Genomic DNA, 17709 nt, shown 5'->3' with positions numbered 1-17709 from the left:
TTCCACCCATCCCTCGGAGTGTAGTGGCCACAGGTGCCCTGGGGGCCAGGAGCATGGGAGGTCCCCCAGGGGGCAGCAGGACAAGGTTCATCCCACCACCCCAGCCAAGGAACAGGGCAGGACCGCTACACCCATGAGTGCCCCAGGGCCTGGCAGCACACACAGCCCACCCTCAATTCCACCCTAGAGCAAAACAACCTGCTCTCTTAAGATGTAGGGGAGAAGGAAATCCGGCTTTCAGAGGGGCAGACTCATATCTCCATTCTGAACCTACAAGCTGCAGGTCACCATCTCAGGCTGCTCTTGAAAGTCCTACAGCTTTTATTTTTTCAGTATTGTTTATTTAATTATTTGTCCTACAGATTTTATTTGCTCCTTAGATGGGGAATCTTATGGGGCTTGCCAAAGAACTGCAGTGGGCATAAGAGAAGAATGGCTCAGAACAGCCTGATATTTAATCATAGGCTGTAAATATCTTTTATAGACTTCTCTGTTTGCAACTGTTGCTAAGCGTGGAGATTACTGTATTAGTCAGCTTCATTTGTATATTTGTTAAAGGAGAGCTTGGCACATTAATTAAATTACATTTCAAGTTTAGGGATAATAAAGCTATGTATTCCCACTGGAAATACAATTAAAAATAAATACAATACAATAAAACAATAGCAAATATTCCAAGGGTAAAGGGCCAAACTTTGCCAAAGTCTCTTTCTTACCCTCCCTAGGGTTGTAGAGACTTAGCAACCAAAGAAGTACAGAGAATTTTAGAGGGGGGATAATTGCTTCCCCCCACTCCTGCCAGCTTGGTCAACAAGCAGTAAGCATGAGGAGGGTAATCAAGGAGAAAGCTATCAAGAGTTGCTACTAGGAAAAACATTGTGTCTTTAAGCAGGCGCTCCCAGTGCAAGTGGAATTCACAGTTTAAATTTTATCAAAACACCTTGAAAGAGAACTGGAAGCCTCACTGCAGCCTAAACAAACCTGTATTCTTAATCATTACCAGTTTTCCTAAATTCAGTTGCTTGCTCCTCTTCCCCCAAAATATCTTGGTTTGTGCAGCAGATTCAACTCTGCAGTCTTTACACTTGAAGATGTGACAACTTTTGTGGTTTGTTTAAATCCACAAAGCTTTTAACATGTGAAAAGGAAAGAATATTCATTCTGGCTTCAACCCCTCTCTGCAAAGCACCAGAAGTGCAAGAGTAATGCCTCTAATTCTTTCTCACATACACTGGAATTTTGCATTTCTATGTCAACTGGGCCTCCCTGCCCACAATCCCCCAAGGCTGAGGTTCACCCAGGGTACAGCAGAAAATCGTTTGCAAACAGGTTGCAACTGCAGCATTTTGTTTCAGTTCTGGGATCTGTGTAGCTTTTGCCTCAGTATTACCCTGAGATCTACATTTTTTTATCCTGACTTTAAGTTTCTAAGTGAGCAGCGTTTTTGTTTAGAAAATAGTTTTCCCTGGTATTCATTACAACTGGCTATGCTTCGAGTATGTCAGGAGCTTAGTCAGCTGTTACTGCAACTGAGACTTGGTTTTCTTCTTTTTATCTCTTTCAAACAGTGGAAAAAGTTTCCTGTTGTTCTCCCTACTGATGTTTGATACCCTGTCTCCAACTGATGTACATCTTTAACTTTTAAAGAACAGTGTGTTAGCTAGCTCTGTTACTTATCACTCATTTCGTCTTTCTTGGTTTTTTTCATTGCAAGATTCTTTTGGAGGTGCTACTCAGGGGAATGACATTATCTAACCCAACTCCATTTTCTATAATAATTTTTAAAAAAATCACTTTCTCATGCTTTGCAACAATATATTTATTTAATCTACAGAATTAAAAGAACACTTACAGTAAGAAAAGCAGCCAGTCAGCAGATTTTCGGAATGTCTGTTACAAGTAATATTGTAATGCAAAATGTGGGGAACTTGAGAGACTTTTTGAGTTTCTGTTGAAGTGGTTTACATTCTAATTGCCTTTGCTGATAATCATCTTTCTTCTTCTTTTTTACCAGAAATAATCTTTCTAGCACCAACAGCAACTACCTATATTGTAAAGAAACATTGGGAAACCTTTACTATGCAGTTATTGATCACATAATCAAATGTATCACTAAGAGCCACATTAAAAACTGTCCATGGGTCTTTTTATGATGACAAAGACATTTCCAAAACTTTGTTCTACCCTGCTTACCTCTACAAGTATTTGTTTCCCACTGTCTTTGGGAACAGGAACCTTTAAGTGATAGAAAAAAAACAGAAGTACAAAGAAGCAGAAATACTGTAACAATTTTTGAAAGGTAGCTCAACTAATCCTACAACCACATGGACTAATTACCCAGAATTATGTATTTATAAAACAATTGCAATAACATTCATATATCCTTAGCAGTGGACAAGTGGGATTGATGGGATAGCTTTTCTGTGATGGTCACTTCTAGTTCAATAAATCATTATCTTGCTTTGCCTTGCTAAGTTGCACAAAGTCATTGCCTAAGGTCAACTTCTATGTGATCTCTAAACTGTTCCCAAACCAGCTCTGCCACAGTGTCAACCGGATCCCGTCTTACAAGCCAGTACCACACAGGGTCCTGTGACGAAGAAACTACAATAAACCCAGATGTTTGAACTTTGGGAACCCTTCTGAAAAAAAAAAGTAGGAATCGCCTTTAAAACCCTTGGGTGAAATTGAAGACACTCCTTATTTGTAGTTCACTTTCTGCTAGTCAGGGATTTATTTTTGCTCTACCAAGGAGGAAAATTTCCACCAAGAAAAGTTCTTCTTAATCATGTGTGTATATGAAAGTTGATGCTGGAAACCAAACCTCTGGCAGAAAATATTTTCTCCTACAATAACATCTCCCTTGCTTACTCTTTTATAAAGCAAATTCTTTAATTGCTTCCAGAAATATTCTGGTTTCTGCTCTTCTCTGGTGTATTTCAACTTTCCCTTTTTTATCTTTGTGGTGTTTTTCAGCACTCTTTCCTTAGCTAGCTGCTCAAATCTGATCCTCATAATTCACTAGATGTTTCCATAAAGACAGTAAGGCTTCTCTTTGAAAGAAAAGCTCACAAATAAGAGTTTTTATCTGGTCAAAAGAGCTTGGCAAAAATCTGAATTTCATATGTGAAGGATCACAGAGCAGAACACAAATACAAGAACAAAACACACTGTTGATGCAGTTGCTTAAAGCATAAACAGGATTAGAAAAAAGTTAGACAATTAACTGTAATTAGTACAGGGTTTGGGTTTTTTTGAATACTGTATCAGGAAACAATCTAATTTTAGGAGAGGGGGAAGGAAATACTAGAAAAAATGCATGATTGAGAAGTTTAGGCTCTAAGTTCAGAAAGCAGCTGAAACAGACCCAGAAATAGCTGTGGAAGTGTGCTACTTATATCGTGGAGCCAATTTAGCAAAACCCTGAAGTTAATTCCAGTTTTATGTGAGCAAAAGATGTTTCTGTGTGGACACAAGGTGAGTGAGAGTAGTAAAAGCATTTCAAAAACAAGATAAGCTGTTTCCACAGATATAGCCTATGGAAACCTTTTTCAAAAACTAATCACTACTTTTATGTCCCTTATCAGCAAAACATGGAATTCACTCTAATAAAACTTATCCCAAATGAACTCAGAATAAATTAAAGAAAAGTATTTTTAACTGAGAAAGGTGTATGGAAAATGACGCTTTGGGCAGTTTAAGAAAATTTTGTGGCTGAATAATTTTATTGCTGATAATAATACCTGCAGTTACTGCACATACCAAGTTAAGAATAATTAAGATAAGAATAATTAAATCTTATTCTTGTGGGGTATAAACTAAATTGGCAAAAGCCAGGAGGTAATTTTTTTTTCCCAAACTTGATTTATTATTGCACTGCATATAGTTTTAGGGATTAGAGTATGTTCACCTGAAATGGAACCTTCTGGATCTCAGATACTGCCAATAACAGAAGACTGGATTACTGATATCATCTGGCGTTCAATTATTTTTGTTGTACTCAGTGGAAACTCACAAGCAGAAATCCATAGTGAGAACAATGTATTGCATTGTGTATATGGTAAAAAGTATGTTAAAACATTAATGTAGCCATCTTTAGTACATTTTCAATTTACTAGCTTGGTGCTCCATAAGAATAAGAACCTATTTCTACATTAAGCATTCAGAACACATGCGACTGCACGTCGGCATGGAGATCTGAGAGAAAGAGGGAGTTCTGCTGCCACCAAGCCTTTCTGCTCTCTTAATGAGCTCCCTAGCCCTTCACCGAATGTTGAAGAAATCCATATCCTCAGAGGGCTCTGCATAATTCTCAGTGGTATTTTTGCACAAAAGATCAGCTGTGTATCAACCAGTGCTGCATGGATAGGACACACATGGATTAACTTCTAGTTTTGATATCTCTGTTTTTGTAATTGTACCCTGATAGGGCATTATTCTGTTTTTATAAACTTGCCTGCCACACAAATATGATATGCTTGGCAAAGAGGCAAAAGGAATCCTAGGATATATCAGGGAAGATAGACTCACCTGGGACTGCTTACAAATAAAGAGATAGACGGGATACAGAAGTAGGCAGATTATAGTACAAAGCACTGTTAAGGGCTCATCTGAAGTACCATGTCCAGTTCTGGTCCCATATATTAAAAAATGGAACAGGTATGGATAAAGAATAATAACATCATGAGGTAAATGGAGACTCCCACTCTCTTGTAAGAGGAGTCTTGGCTAGTTCCATCTCAGACAAGAAAAGCTGTGTGTGAGCAGAACCATCCACCACACGAGTTTCTGAACAGATGTATCCTAAAGGGAAAAGGTCCATTTAAGCTAAAAAATAATACTGGTGTGTGCAAAATAGGCATAAGCTGCTATTGGCATTCTAGTGGGAAATTTCTAATTATGCATGAGGTTCTGAAACAGCCTTCAAATATGAGTAATAGGGAGAAGAAATCTTAAAAAAAGCAACAAGCATAGATAAATCACAAGAAACTTAATAACTCTGTCCTCTTTGATACTGAGCCAACAATAATGGGCTTTTTAATGTAGGGTGGTATATTATCTCTAAGAAATACCGGACATTCTTGTGTGTTTATTCTCATCAGAGAAAGAAGTGGAGAACAAGAGCTAGTTAGCTGTACTTCTAATTCAGCCTCCTGCTGTTTTCAGTTGTGGCCATTTGGAATAAAAAGAGTTAGGCATAGAAGCATAACCCAGCCTACACCTAGCCCACCCCTAGTTACAAGTTTTGGTACTTCTCCATACCTGACCACATTGTTAGCTAATGTGGCTAAAACAGAATTATTCTTTTCCATATTACATTTCATCTGCATCAACTTCAACTACTCTATTTCATTCATCACAATTTAGACACCACCAGTTAACAACGCTGTGAGAGAGGATTGCATTTGACCATCTACCAAAGTACTTTTCACTGACTACATGAAAAAAATGCATACAGCCACCAAGACCCGAAAATGAAACTGTGACGCATATCTGGTTTACGAGCTGAAGGTTCCCTTTCCTCTGGGTGCCATTCAATATCACAGATAGATTTGAAACATAACTTCTGTAACAGCCTGCTCTGATAACAAAGCCTCAGTTTGACACTGGAAAAGATCATAGGTGCAAAGGTTGCATCTGAAAGACTGAGCTGTAACTTCTTTGCTACATACAGATAACAAAAAGTGACCATGGACACAATTTTGTATACTTATCTAACAAGGACCAATGAGCAAGAAAACTTGCAAGATGTGAATTACAACATACAGACAAATATCTATAATTGCAGGGGTCGTCATTATCCTTCCTGCCCTTTTCTGTTAAGTTCACCCAGCTTAGCAGCATCGCTCCCAAATAGATTTTGCCTCAGCCTTGTAGTTCTCACCCATGTTCTGGACTGTCTAAGGCACCAAGCTATAAGAATTCCTGGCTCGGAGGAATCATTAGAGTACATGATGATCAAACAGATAATACAAGTGCATCTCAAACACTTAACACAAGCATTAGAATTACTGCCCGTGCAGAATAAGCTCTACCCTATAGGAGAGTTTCCCCCTTGGCCACCGGCTCTAGAAGCACTACAAATCTTCCACCACACCAACTACCCAATCTGTATCAGTAGCTGTAAGTGAATTCAAAAAGGCCATTGGCAGTATAACTCATCTATTGTGATGTCTTGTCTGTCTTGTCTCAGTGACACTTAAAAACCTAACCAAGCACAATGTACATGTTTTTATAATGCAAGATCTTACACAGCATATATCACAAGAAATAGGTCTCAAATGTTGAGACAGTTTGTGCTTTTTAAACTTGAAGGATCAATGCCATCAAGCTGTTTCCCCACACATGCAAACAACAACAAGGTTAAAATAATATTAGGTCTGTCCTAATTTCAAAACAATCCTCCAAAATGAAGTGAAGGCTGATGAAGTGATTAGTCTGTTGATTTAATGCACTGAAACTTGCGTAGTACATTGAGATAATCTCTGGCATAAATGAAAAATTACTGGAAAGGAAGGTCACAGATAAAATATGATACTACCATTGACAGCAGTTACCTCTATGGAGATTCAGAAGCTGTGTGAGAATTAAGCCTTCAAAAATTCAAGGTATCATCTTCACACAGTTCACAGCTGTGCTTTGCAACAGATTCTTGAACTGGTTGACCTTCGCAAAAATTACACGGAGGCTTGTTTTTGAAAACCAATTATAACAATCTTGCTTGCCTTTGTTCCGTGGAGGGTTCAGGAGTCACAGCAACAAAATCAGGAAAACCAATAGGGTTTCATATATTCTTAAGTCGGTTGTGTGACACTGCAAGACTAGTAGTGTGAAATTCAGACACAAAATTAGTAACACGTTTAAAAATTAGGGTGGATGTACTGGAATATTGTTATTTCTCCTTGCCTCTTTTGGACTATCAATATTAGCCAAGGCAGGTCTATTCTTAGTCTTTACACTTGGTAATGGCAAGATAGCAGAGAACTCTCCTACTCCAAGAGCCTAAACTGTAAGATACAGCTCTTACGGGACGGCAATCACATACTTGTGCACATGAAAGCTATTCTGGACTACTGTAGAGATTAATTTTTTTGTTCTCCTTAAAAATACAGCAGTGTATCTCCTTATTTTGTATTAAAACACATGCATTTTTTTTTTTTTAAATTTTAGCAGAATTTTCCTAGCTGCCTAATGCTTTCGTACTCGCCAGCAGCCTACTTACCTTAACTTTCAGCCTAAATAGCATACACTTATGAGGGCACTGAACACAACCCAATTACACCAGCTCAAATTGCCCTCACCAGCTTTTACCCACCTTCCTCTGCAATCCTTTCCACCTCTCTCCCACAGGCTTTAGCTGCCAGCATCCAAGAGGAGCACTGACATGCCACAGCTGCAGAGCTTTTATGAAAACACTCAAGTGGTGAGAAAAGTCTCACCTGAGGCCCCTGCAGCTTTTGCCACCCTCACCCTCCTCCCAGGCAAGGAGCTGAGCGATGGTTCAGGCCTTTGCCCTTGCTTCTTCCTTAGCCCTTGTCTGAGAGCTCTGGTGGGCTAACTGCTTCCAGCCTTGCAGATCATGGCCTCACCTTGCCACCTTGTCCTGACTGTCCACCTACCTCATTACTATAGATTTGACTGGAATTACCAGTCTGTTGACTGGCCCCTGTTACCATTACTGGACCCACTCAGTTCTTGTCAGGGTGTGGTGGCTCTGCACCCTGGTGGATGATGCCATTGCCCCCACCTGCATTGCTGTAACTTCAATGTCCTGGTTTGCCTGATTAAGGTCTGCATTTAACTTTTATGCATTGAAAGATGCTTAGTCATGTTACAGACTTATAACGTATAATAAAGTGATGTATTTAGTATACATTTCTTAAGTTGTACTGTTTATAATCATAAACAGATAATAAAATCAAATAATTTGCTAATAAAATCAAAGCAGCACCTCCATCAGCTGCTATCAAGACAGTCCAAGGTTGTGATCGTAATTCTCCTTTACATAAAAGGAGAGAAAGGCAGAACAAGCCTGATAAATGAGAATTTTTGTACTTTGAAGGCAGCCTGAAGACATTGTCCTCACATCTAAAAAGCTCCATAAATTGCCATTAACAGGGTCAAACGCAGTATTGAACACAACTCTGTCGGGAATGAATTAAGATAGTACTCAGAGAACAAACACAGATGACAGGATCCAACTTCAGTTAGCCAGGTTTTACTCTGCAAGCATTTTTACTTAAGAAGTAAGGTAATAAAGCATTTACTTAATTGCTAGTAATGATGAGTGAACTGGATTAATTCACAATAACAAAGAATGGGTCAGCACCGAGATCATCCATCTTCTCTTCTTTCCACTCCACATAATACAGTTATGCACATCCAGTGCAATATATAAATTAGGATTTTTTTGAAGAGTGTGTTTTGTGGGGCTTCACTTATCCTGCAAGTCTTTAACTTTTATGCTTTCTCTGTGCATACAGACTTCCCTCTGGCCCTCAGGGGGACTGAGGGATGTGTACAGGAAATAGCGATAGGACTCTTACAGACAAAAAGAAATTGCTTTGATACAAGCAGTTATCTTGATTGGTCCAATAACCCATCAGCCATCGCTAAGACAACTCTTTTGTATTTTGGACTACTTTCATATACAGCATAAGATTTTATCACTGAGACCATCAAGACCTGCTCCCTCTCAGAGAGTCCCAAATTCTGTAGCAGCAGCACTGTTCTCTTGCCACACCATACCAGGAAAGCCACAATGCAATTCTCAGTAGAAAACGCAAAATGCAATTGGGACTTCTGGTTGGGTCTTCCTGGCCACTCCCTTTCCCTGAGGGCTCTGGATGAGAAGAGGACAGTTTCTTCGACTTGTTCATATTTTTCCCCATCACTGTATGCCTGGAGGCAGAGTTTTTCTAACTAGCTTGTGAAGTGTTTCATCTTATAGCAATCACAGTTGTAGCTGCTGTTTCCACAGGATGTGTCATGATCACTTTGCTCAGCTGAGCCTGACTGACATTTTCTGCAGCAGTAGAACATACTTTTCACAACAAATTGAGTGGTGATTAGAATGGTGGGTTAGAAGGATGTTACTTTTGGTTTATAGTTTAAGTGTCTAACCTTACCAGCCTGAGTTGGGAACCTATTTTTTTCTGCTTTCCACATACTAAGGGAGGAGACAGAATTCAGATCAGTAGCCTCTCTGTCTTCTCTGGCTGGGCATGAGAGTTAAACTCTTAAAATAAACAATGTAAAACCTTCTATGTCAGATGTTTTGACAGCAAATATCATTGTGTAGACACTTTAGTAAGAAGCTGAATATAGGTCTTCACATACTGCTGAAAACAAAACTCAGTGAGTTTGCTTCATTAATGTGTTTTTACTGTTTATACATTAAAAACTTTATTGTTTAATAACTCACATCATCATGCCTATTCCAAACGGAGCACAACAAGCAAAAGCATCACATGGTTATTAAGAACTGCATTCACTCTATGTTTTAGAGCACATTTTAGGATACAAAGATTTATTGTTTGATTGTAATCCAATTTAATCTCTTTAATGCACCAGGAAATAACTTGCATATCTTGTGAAGGATCTTGAAGACTACACTATAGATAGTTCATGCAGAGTTACTATACTTAGCACAGTTTCCTCCAAGACACAGAATTGCTGAGCAGTATGTATGTAATCCTGCTGCCTGTGGGGTAGCTGTTGACAAAACAAACTACAAGGATCATAGCTATAACAAGCATTAACCTACTTCACAATTTCAGGATTATCATCTTTGATCCTTTCAGCAATTTCTATATATAAATATACAAATTCATTAATATTTTCATGTTTTCTGATAGGACCTAAAATAATGATCTATCGCATTTATACAGGAAAAAGGGAGAGAAAATACCAATGATGTTATGCAGAATAAAAAAACCCACAGCAAATATAACCTTTTATAATAATGGTGTAAGTGTAATACATATTACCATCACCATTAAATATTTAATTTCTTTGTCTCAACTCAAAAGGAGGGAGGGCAGAAATACTGAAAGCGTCACTGAAGGACTAATTATCTTCTAATGATATAAATTATTCTGCTGACAATTGCATTTAATTAAATTATTAACTAGGTGTTGACTAATTAAGCAGGGCTTTGTAAGCGTGAACCACTCTGAATAGCTATTACTGTGCCAGTTGTAACCAAATATCTTTGCTAGAACACATGTCCCCAGGATTCTGCTACAATCTCAGTGAACTGGTATCCCAATTATGCCATTGCCACCCATTGCTCATAAAATGCACAGTCATGTGCAAAGTTATTTCCCTCACAGAACTGTAAGAAAGATAAATGATATCCAATTACTAGCTGAGAACATGACATCAGATCCAGTTGTTTGATTCCCCCAGTTGGTAATTGCATAAATTCCTGTGTTAGTGAATATTTATTTTATCCAATTTCTCTTAAGTCTATATGGAAATTGAGACTTTCATACAGCAATAATAGCATGAAATGGAATATTTTGATGGTACTCTGTTCTTATGAATTGTTTGATATGGACCACATCCCAAATTGCTGAAGTCAACAAAAGATTGACTTGAGTACATTGTTGGAAAAATGTCATGCTCAAAAGCATATGAACTCTTGAAATCTCATTTCTGAAGGAAATACTTTCATTTGATATCCAGAAAACAAGCATACATAAACAATTCAGAAATATAATTTTAGGATTAAGACACATTGGGCCTTATTTTTACCCTCTTAAAGTAGCTGGAGAATAATTCTTCGTTTCCGTTTTTCTTCGAAGGACAAACAGGTTTTATTCACTTCACTAGATCTGCATGGGAATGATACTTTAGGATATCATTACAAATAAAGATTTTTCACTGGATAAGCTTTTTTTTAATATACATACTACAGGACATCAGCATGTTTATCTGGACCTGACTCCCCGTTGTACCACAGGTACAGTATTTGAATTTCCTGACAATGTTTAACTTTGGAAATCAGTTCCAAGATACTATCTCTAAATAAGTTCTGCATGCTCTTCCTGTATGATATAAAATAATAGTCTATTTTATAATCTATTACTAATGTCAGCTAACTTAGTTCTGTTAGTCTGCAAATGACTTTGAATAGATTCAGGGCAAAAGTAAACCACTCGTGTATACCATTACTCATATCACGTACTTTAATTCCATTAGGGAAAGCACTTATTATGATCATCTGATTTTTCCGTAAGAGTTACAGCTTCAAGATTAAAAACCATTATTGATAGATGCAGCTTTAGGCGAAGCAAGATAAAGCCAGCAAAACTGAGCCTATAACATCCAAGTAACCAAGAGTGAAAATGAACTCTTCCACTCAAGCACTAAGCTGCCACTTTTGATTGACTGCCTTTGCAAGCTCTTTCACCAGCTGTCCCATCCCTAGGCTTGTGCTCTCCACCTGTTCTGCATTTGGAGGGAGGGAGGGTGAAAGAGAGAGGAAGAGGGAGGAAGGGGGGGGGAAGGAGGAAGGAGGGGTGAAGTAGGGGGCACCATAAAGGTGACAATAATGGCAGTTTGGAGCTTACCCACAGTCACTCTCTAGCTACTTGTAGTGCTCATCCTTGCAAGGCCATGAACCTTTTTCTTTTTTCGTTCTCACTCACAGGTCAGCAAAAAAAATGCAGACTTAGTGACAGGAACTACAGATTCTAAGTAGTCCCAATGACAAGTAATCAAGAAATGCCTACTTTTGATAATTTGCTTAATGATAACTCTCATTTCCATTAGTCACATCGACATATTTCCAGCTGTAATTTGTCCTGCTCAGACTTCCATGCTTTCCTTATCATGCCTGCTACATTAAGGACTCCTTATGATAACAGGAACTTGTTCAGATAGGTAGTGATAGAAATCAGTACTTCTCTTAATTTTCTGTTTAAACAGGCTAACTACAGCGAACTGCTCCGGTGTAAATCAGACACTTTGGTAATGAAGCCTTGTTCTCCCCAGGAGGGCAAAATAAAACCCATGTCTTCATTTCAGTGAAAGTGTTTCATGGTACTGATTTTATTGAGACTGAAGAGGGGCATTATAACATATTTAGCTATGGTTTCGTTGTTTAAGTTTAAATTAACTATTTTGCTTATTACATGTTTTGCTATGCTTTGCTATTTTAAGTTTTAAAGTAGCTATTTCACTTGCATTATAACAATGTTTTGATTGTTAAAGTCTTAAGGCAGCTCTTTCGCTTACAGAAGCATATTTTGTTCTTGATAATGAACGCCTGTTGCTTTGCCTGGCCAATTAAGCCAGATAATAAGGACTAGTGCAATGACAAGAGAAAGAAGAATTCATTAGGACCAGGATAAGAGGAAGAAGAACCAGCTAAGACCAGATGCAACCTTGAAGAGGTGCCCAAGCTGTATAAGAGCATGCACAAGAAGGAGAGTCGAAAAGTTGACTGTGAAGAAGACTGTGAGCCTTCTTCCAGAAGCGTTCAGCCCAAGACCACCAGAGGGCAGGGCGCACGTGCCAAAGGAGGGGAACTTAATGTAAATAAATTCCGTGAAATTATTATAATAGACACATCTGTTCCAGGAAATTTAATGAATATGCATGTGTTAGTGTAATAAATAAGGGACCGTTTCGTTTCTTGGTGTGCAAGCTAGGTGGAGATATCTCCCTTGCATCTGGCGCATCAAAATAAAACAAACCTGATTTATAAATCTTCCCAAGTTATAGAGTTCATCCCACACATCAAGAAAAGATTTTACTCTGTGTCATTTAAGCTGAGAGGGATCAGGGATGCAACGCCACATCAAATACATACAGGCAACAATAAACAGTAGCGATCAGGGTTTTGTCCCTATCTAAATCCTTGCAGTGTGCCTATAGCACAGCACACTTAGAGCAGAAATTGGTTTTTTTTTCTGGGATGCAGGGGTCCTCCGAGGACCCCTCCAAGCATTATTAAAAATATTTCTGGATTGGTGTCCTGTAGATTTCAGCTTGATTGCTTTAAAACACATAGTTCTACAAAGAAGTATTGGGATTTCTCTAGAAACCAAAACCTAGCACCAGAGAGGTTCTTTATTGGTAACAGTTGACAAAGACTCCCATTTCAACTGCTTATCACAGTAACGGCAGTAGAGACAGAGACAGAATATTCTGTGAATGCTAATAAGCAAAAGCAAATATAAAGCCTCTTCAATGTGTTTTAACAAACTAAAAACTTTTAAATTCATTTTTGTTCAAATAAGCTCAATGCAACATAATCTAAAAGCATTTTTCCCTATGGTTAAGACACAGTCCATCACATCTCAGGTCACATTACAACCTGAGCAAAGCCTAGACCACTGCCTTCTGCCCTTCTGCTGAAGGGGGCTAGTAAGTGAATATAACTGAAACTTACCCTGAAGTGATACATCAGCAGATTAAAGTTACAGGGAAACTCTTCTCCTTGGAGCACCAATTTCTAAGTTAAGGGTTCAACACATGCATCTATAACAAAGGAAATCTCTGTTGGAAATCCAGGCATGCACTCAGCCAGCAGTTAAGCAGAAAACAAAACACAAACCAAAATCCTATCGTACCTACAACAACTGGAAAAGAAGGGATATATGGATATTTACATTTAGATGGTAAAATCTCCCAGCCTCCCCACACAAAACTCTCCTATTCTTATGACACTCACTGTTCCATACAAGATGTCTTTAGTATAGTAATTAGCAATGATCTTAATTTGTGAAGTTGGATTACAAAGCCATTTAATACATGAAGACACTTGCTCAAATAAGATAATGCTGTTATTTAAACATATCACTCTTGTTATCTTGCTGAAACATCATATGACCTGCTGAAACATCTATTGTAAGCAGAAGTGAAAAAACTCAGCAAGAAACAAAGTGGGTACTCAAGTGCAAAGTCAGATGTCACATCTTTTATTTTCTCCTTATGATGAACATACACCTCTTAAAATTTTCTATAGACTTCTGACATACATACTGTGAAGAAAGTACATACTATCGCTTTAGTTTCAAGTATATCCATTATACTGAACGTCATTTGCCTAAACCAGAAGGAAATTTAATGCTATTTTAGATGCCTCAAACACTTTATATATTCAAGGGCTTTATAGAACTTTCAGCTGATCCTCTTCTTCCTTTCACTCTCTGTAAGTCCCTGTTGGCGCTAGAGAACTGGAATATTATTGGCATGCAATGTGTTCGGTAATATGTAAATTTATGAAGACAGGTCTCATTCTGCCAGTATAGAAAATCCTCAGCCCTAAGTCAGATACAATATACTAAGCAGGTGTCTTAATGCATTAAATCATATCTAATTGATTCTTCCAAGTATCTTAAAAACCAGATTTGAACTGGTTCTCCAGAAGAGGTGTTTTTCTCATTTCTTGTCCTTTGACCACTAAAATCTTCCACTGAAAAGCTGGATCCTTTGATAGAATTGTTTTTGAGAAAGAAATATGCATTGCATTAATCCCTATATTTCATAATCCCAGAGAGAGCAAACTTTTCACTAGGCAACACTAGTGAAGCTTTCCTGAAACTTTATTTCCTGTTTGAGATACTGCACCGTAAAAAAAAAAAAAAAAGCAACATGGCATATTCTGAGTATCTCCTGCTGAAATTTAAAAGAATGTTCAGAGGTGCTAGAAAAGACTTACGAAGATTGAAAAAATAAAGTTACTTATTTCAAAGAAGTCAATCTAAAAAAAGTTAGATGGCAAGTCCATAAAAAACAATTTATAAAAAGCTTTGGATGAATAAAGGGAACAATAATTCCTTCTCTTTCATAATGTAAGAAATAGAAGTCCACAAGTGAAATCCGTTTGAAAGTTTAAAATAAAGAGGAGATAATTTTCCCCAAAGCAGGTAGTTAACTGCTGGATCCTATTTGGCCCAGATACTATAAATTAAACAACAAAAAAAGATTACCTAAAAGAATATGTACCAGTCATTACTAGTTTAATCCAGTAAGTCTTCTGTTTCTAAAGGGATAATCTGTTCTCTAGGTTCAGTGGAAAAGACAAGCACAGATTTGTATTTCATCACAACTTCCCCCCCCCCCTTCCGTTTTAACTTTAGAAAAATCTTTTTAAAAAAATTGAGGATAAGAAGCATGGAGGTGGTTTATCTGGGAAGATTAAAAGAGGTCCTTAAAAGTCAGGACTGCTGCAGGTTTACAAGAACCTGCCTGGAAGAGCATACTGTGTTAGATATTCTCTTAAATGTTCCCCTTTGAGCAAGCATCTGGTACAATAATGCTTTAATTGTTTGAGGATTGCCCCTAATTGTAGCTATTGCGTGTAACAAGGCAGTACATTTAGCTCGGTATTCACTGCATTAACAGGCCATTAGTCAGGCAAATTGTCCCAAACTTCCGAGAACAATAGAGAGCTCTGGGGTTCTGTTTCGTGTGCTCAGTGACTAAAGAAGGGTTTAGGAAGACCCCGGCATCATAAACGTGTTTGGTCGAGCCACCTACCCTAAAGAGACAGAACTAAACTACATTTGTGTCCTTTTGCAAATTAAAGAAATATTATTTTCAAGGATTCACGTCCTTATAACCTGAAAAAAAATACCTAAGAAGCGAACAAACAGGTGTTCTGCCAGAAAAAAAAGAAGATATGATAAAGTTTACTTTTACGTTGTTTTTACTTATTTGTAGCCAAGAACTTACTTTACTCTTAGTGGGCTATAGAGCTACACCACCAAGTGACGAAGGCCGAGCTATGCTGTTCGCAACACGGACAACAGAGAACATTTTTGTAGTCCCATCTTCTGCTGCTGGTTTCCTACTCTAACAGGGAATTTAAGACACAGGAAAGGCTATGTTAACAAATAACGTAGTGGATCCGTTCTGCATCTTTAGGGTGAGACAGCCCTAAGGACCTACCAACCACACCATGCGCAATTCAGGTAGTTGAGTTTCACACTAGCTTTAATTTGCTGCCATAACCCAAATGCCCTTAACAGCTAGAATGTATTTGGTGTATTGCTAGCTTATGCTTTCCAGCTCAGTATTACCCAAATGAAATATTCAGTTCATATGCTCTGTAACTGCTCGATTATATGAGCCAAAACAACATTTAAGCAAGTGGAATCAGGAGATTCCGTTAAAAAAAAAAAAAAAAAAAAAAAAAAAGCACATTTCTGGTATAAGCTAAAACTCTAACATTATAGGCATATTTTCTGATTTTGGATTCCATTCCTGGGTCTGCATTTTTTTCTCCTCTCCTGCCTTTGGAGCAGCCTCATTGCGGTACTCCACTCAAACAAGGATGAATGAGTAAGAAACACACATGTAGCCTGTTTATAATTTACTTGGATATGATGAATGCTAGCAACAGTGTGAAATGTTTCAAAGATAACTTCAAATCAAGGTGGAGAGAGGAAACGCTGTATTACTGAGCCTAAATGCAGCTGGCTGTAGGACAGATAGCAAATCAATGTATAGATCACCTTTGGCTATGCCACACGCTATCGTATGTTGTTTTTATGCTTTGTGTTTACAGTATCACATTCCAGCGCATAATATTATTTAGTCTTTTTGTAAGATTAGAAAGAAGGGAAAATAATCCAACCAGATCTACTATTTGGCTCAACACCTGGAGGCTGCTTAATTAAAACACAAGGGCTCCTTTATACTCCTGTTGACAACCAGGCCAACGGTACCAGGTATTCTCAGAGCCTCTGATTCTGCACTCCCGGGTGCCCACCCATTGGCACTCTCCTGGTGTGTTTCCTGGCAAACTCCAGGAAACTCCTTTGGATTGCCCCAAGCTTCCACAGCCCCAGTTCCTAGACAGAGATTTTCAGGCATCAAAAAGTCAAAACCTGGCTCCAAGAACTATATAAAATCCTATTTCTGATAACTAAATTCCATTTAATCTAGTCATAATCCCTCAAATACTGCAAATGTTTGTCTTTGATTAAGGAAAATAAACCCCAAACCCATGGGGTTTGGTTTAAACCCTTTACAGGACTCTCCTACCTAGCTACTAGGGATCGTGGAATGGTTTGGGTTGGAAGGGAACTTGACGATCACCCAGTTCCAATCCCCCTGCCATGGGCAGGGACACCTCCTGCCTCCGGTGGCTCCAAGCCCCATTCAACCTGGCCTTAAACATCCCCAGGGACGGAAGATCCACAGATTCCTTGACCAAGCTGGGATGGATGCACACACGTTCCACGTCTCTCCTTCGGCGGGTCCTCAGGCCCCAAGCTGGATCGCCTCCTCCCTCGGGGGCGGCTGCAACCCTAGAGCCTGGGCACCCGCAGGGCCCCTGCTGGGCGTGGGGAGCGCGGCGCGGGCGCAGCCCCGTCCGGCCGCGCGGGGGCGCTGGCGGCAGCCCAGCCCCGACCTACCGCTGCCAATTGATGATTCGGCGCTCAAGCGCCGTGGCTTCCCTCGAAGGCACCGCCGCAACGCTAAGGTGCGGAACTCATCGAGGTAGTCGGGGTTCGACTTCCAACGAGCGAGCCGCCATCTTGGCGCGGAGGAGGGCGGTACCGGGGGGAGTGGAGGCGGGGGCCGCCCGCTCCCGGGCCGAGTCCCGGGCCCGCTCCCAGTCCTGGCCCCGCTGTGCCGCTTGCCCGCGGCAGTGACACGGTGAGTACCGCATGCGCCCAGCGGCTGTGCCCTCCCCGGCAGGAGCAGCGCTGCTCACCGCGGCGCATGCGCACCCCCCCCATGTGC

General features: G+C 39.4%; 1 protein-coding gene and 1 long non-coding RNA gene across 22 annotated transcripts in view; one reads left to right on the top strand and one right to left on the bottom strand.

The window, feature by feature from the left end:
* Positions 1-1127: 1127 nt before the first annotated feature.
* Positions 1128-17513, bottom strand: LOC128853348 (uncharacterized). Its single transcript, XR_008451822.1, has 3 exons — positions 17379-17513; positions 13403-13491; positions 1128-4803 (listed from the first exon to the last, which is right to left on the bottom strand). It is a non-coding gene; the product is annotated as an uncharacterized LOC128853348 (long non-coding RNA).
* C2CD5 (C2 calcium dependent domain containing 5) overlaps positions 17452-17709 on the top strand; it is a 63532-nt gene continuing 63274 nt past the window's right edge. For 16 of the 21 annotated variants that reach the window (XM_054077350.1, XM_054077157.1, XM_054077165.1 and 13 more), the window contains exon 1: positions 17487-17622. The gene's annotated coding sequence lies outside the window, so the exon portion shown is untranslated. Of the gene's footprint in view, positions 17623-17709 lie in introns of all 21 variants that reach the window. The other 5 variants (XM_054077283.1, XM_054077265.1, XM_054077303.1 and 2 more) reach the window with 3 other exon arrangements.

This window comes from Cuculus canorus, chromosome 1 (genome assembly GCF_017976375.1).
Source record: "Cuculus canorus isolate bCucCan1 chromosome 1, bCucCan1.pri, whole genome shotgun sequence".
NCBI lineage: Eukaryota > Metazoa > Chordata > Aves > Cuculiformes > Cuculidae > Cuculus > Cuculus canorus.
Note: the sequence above shows the minus strand (reverse complement) of the source record. Positions and strands in the feature narration are given on the sequence as shown.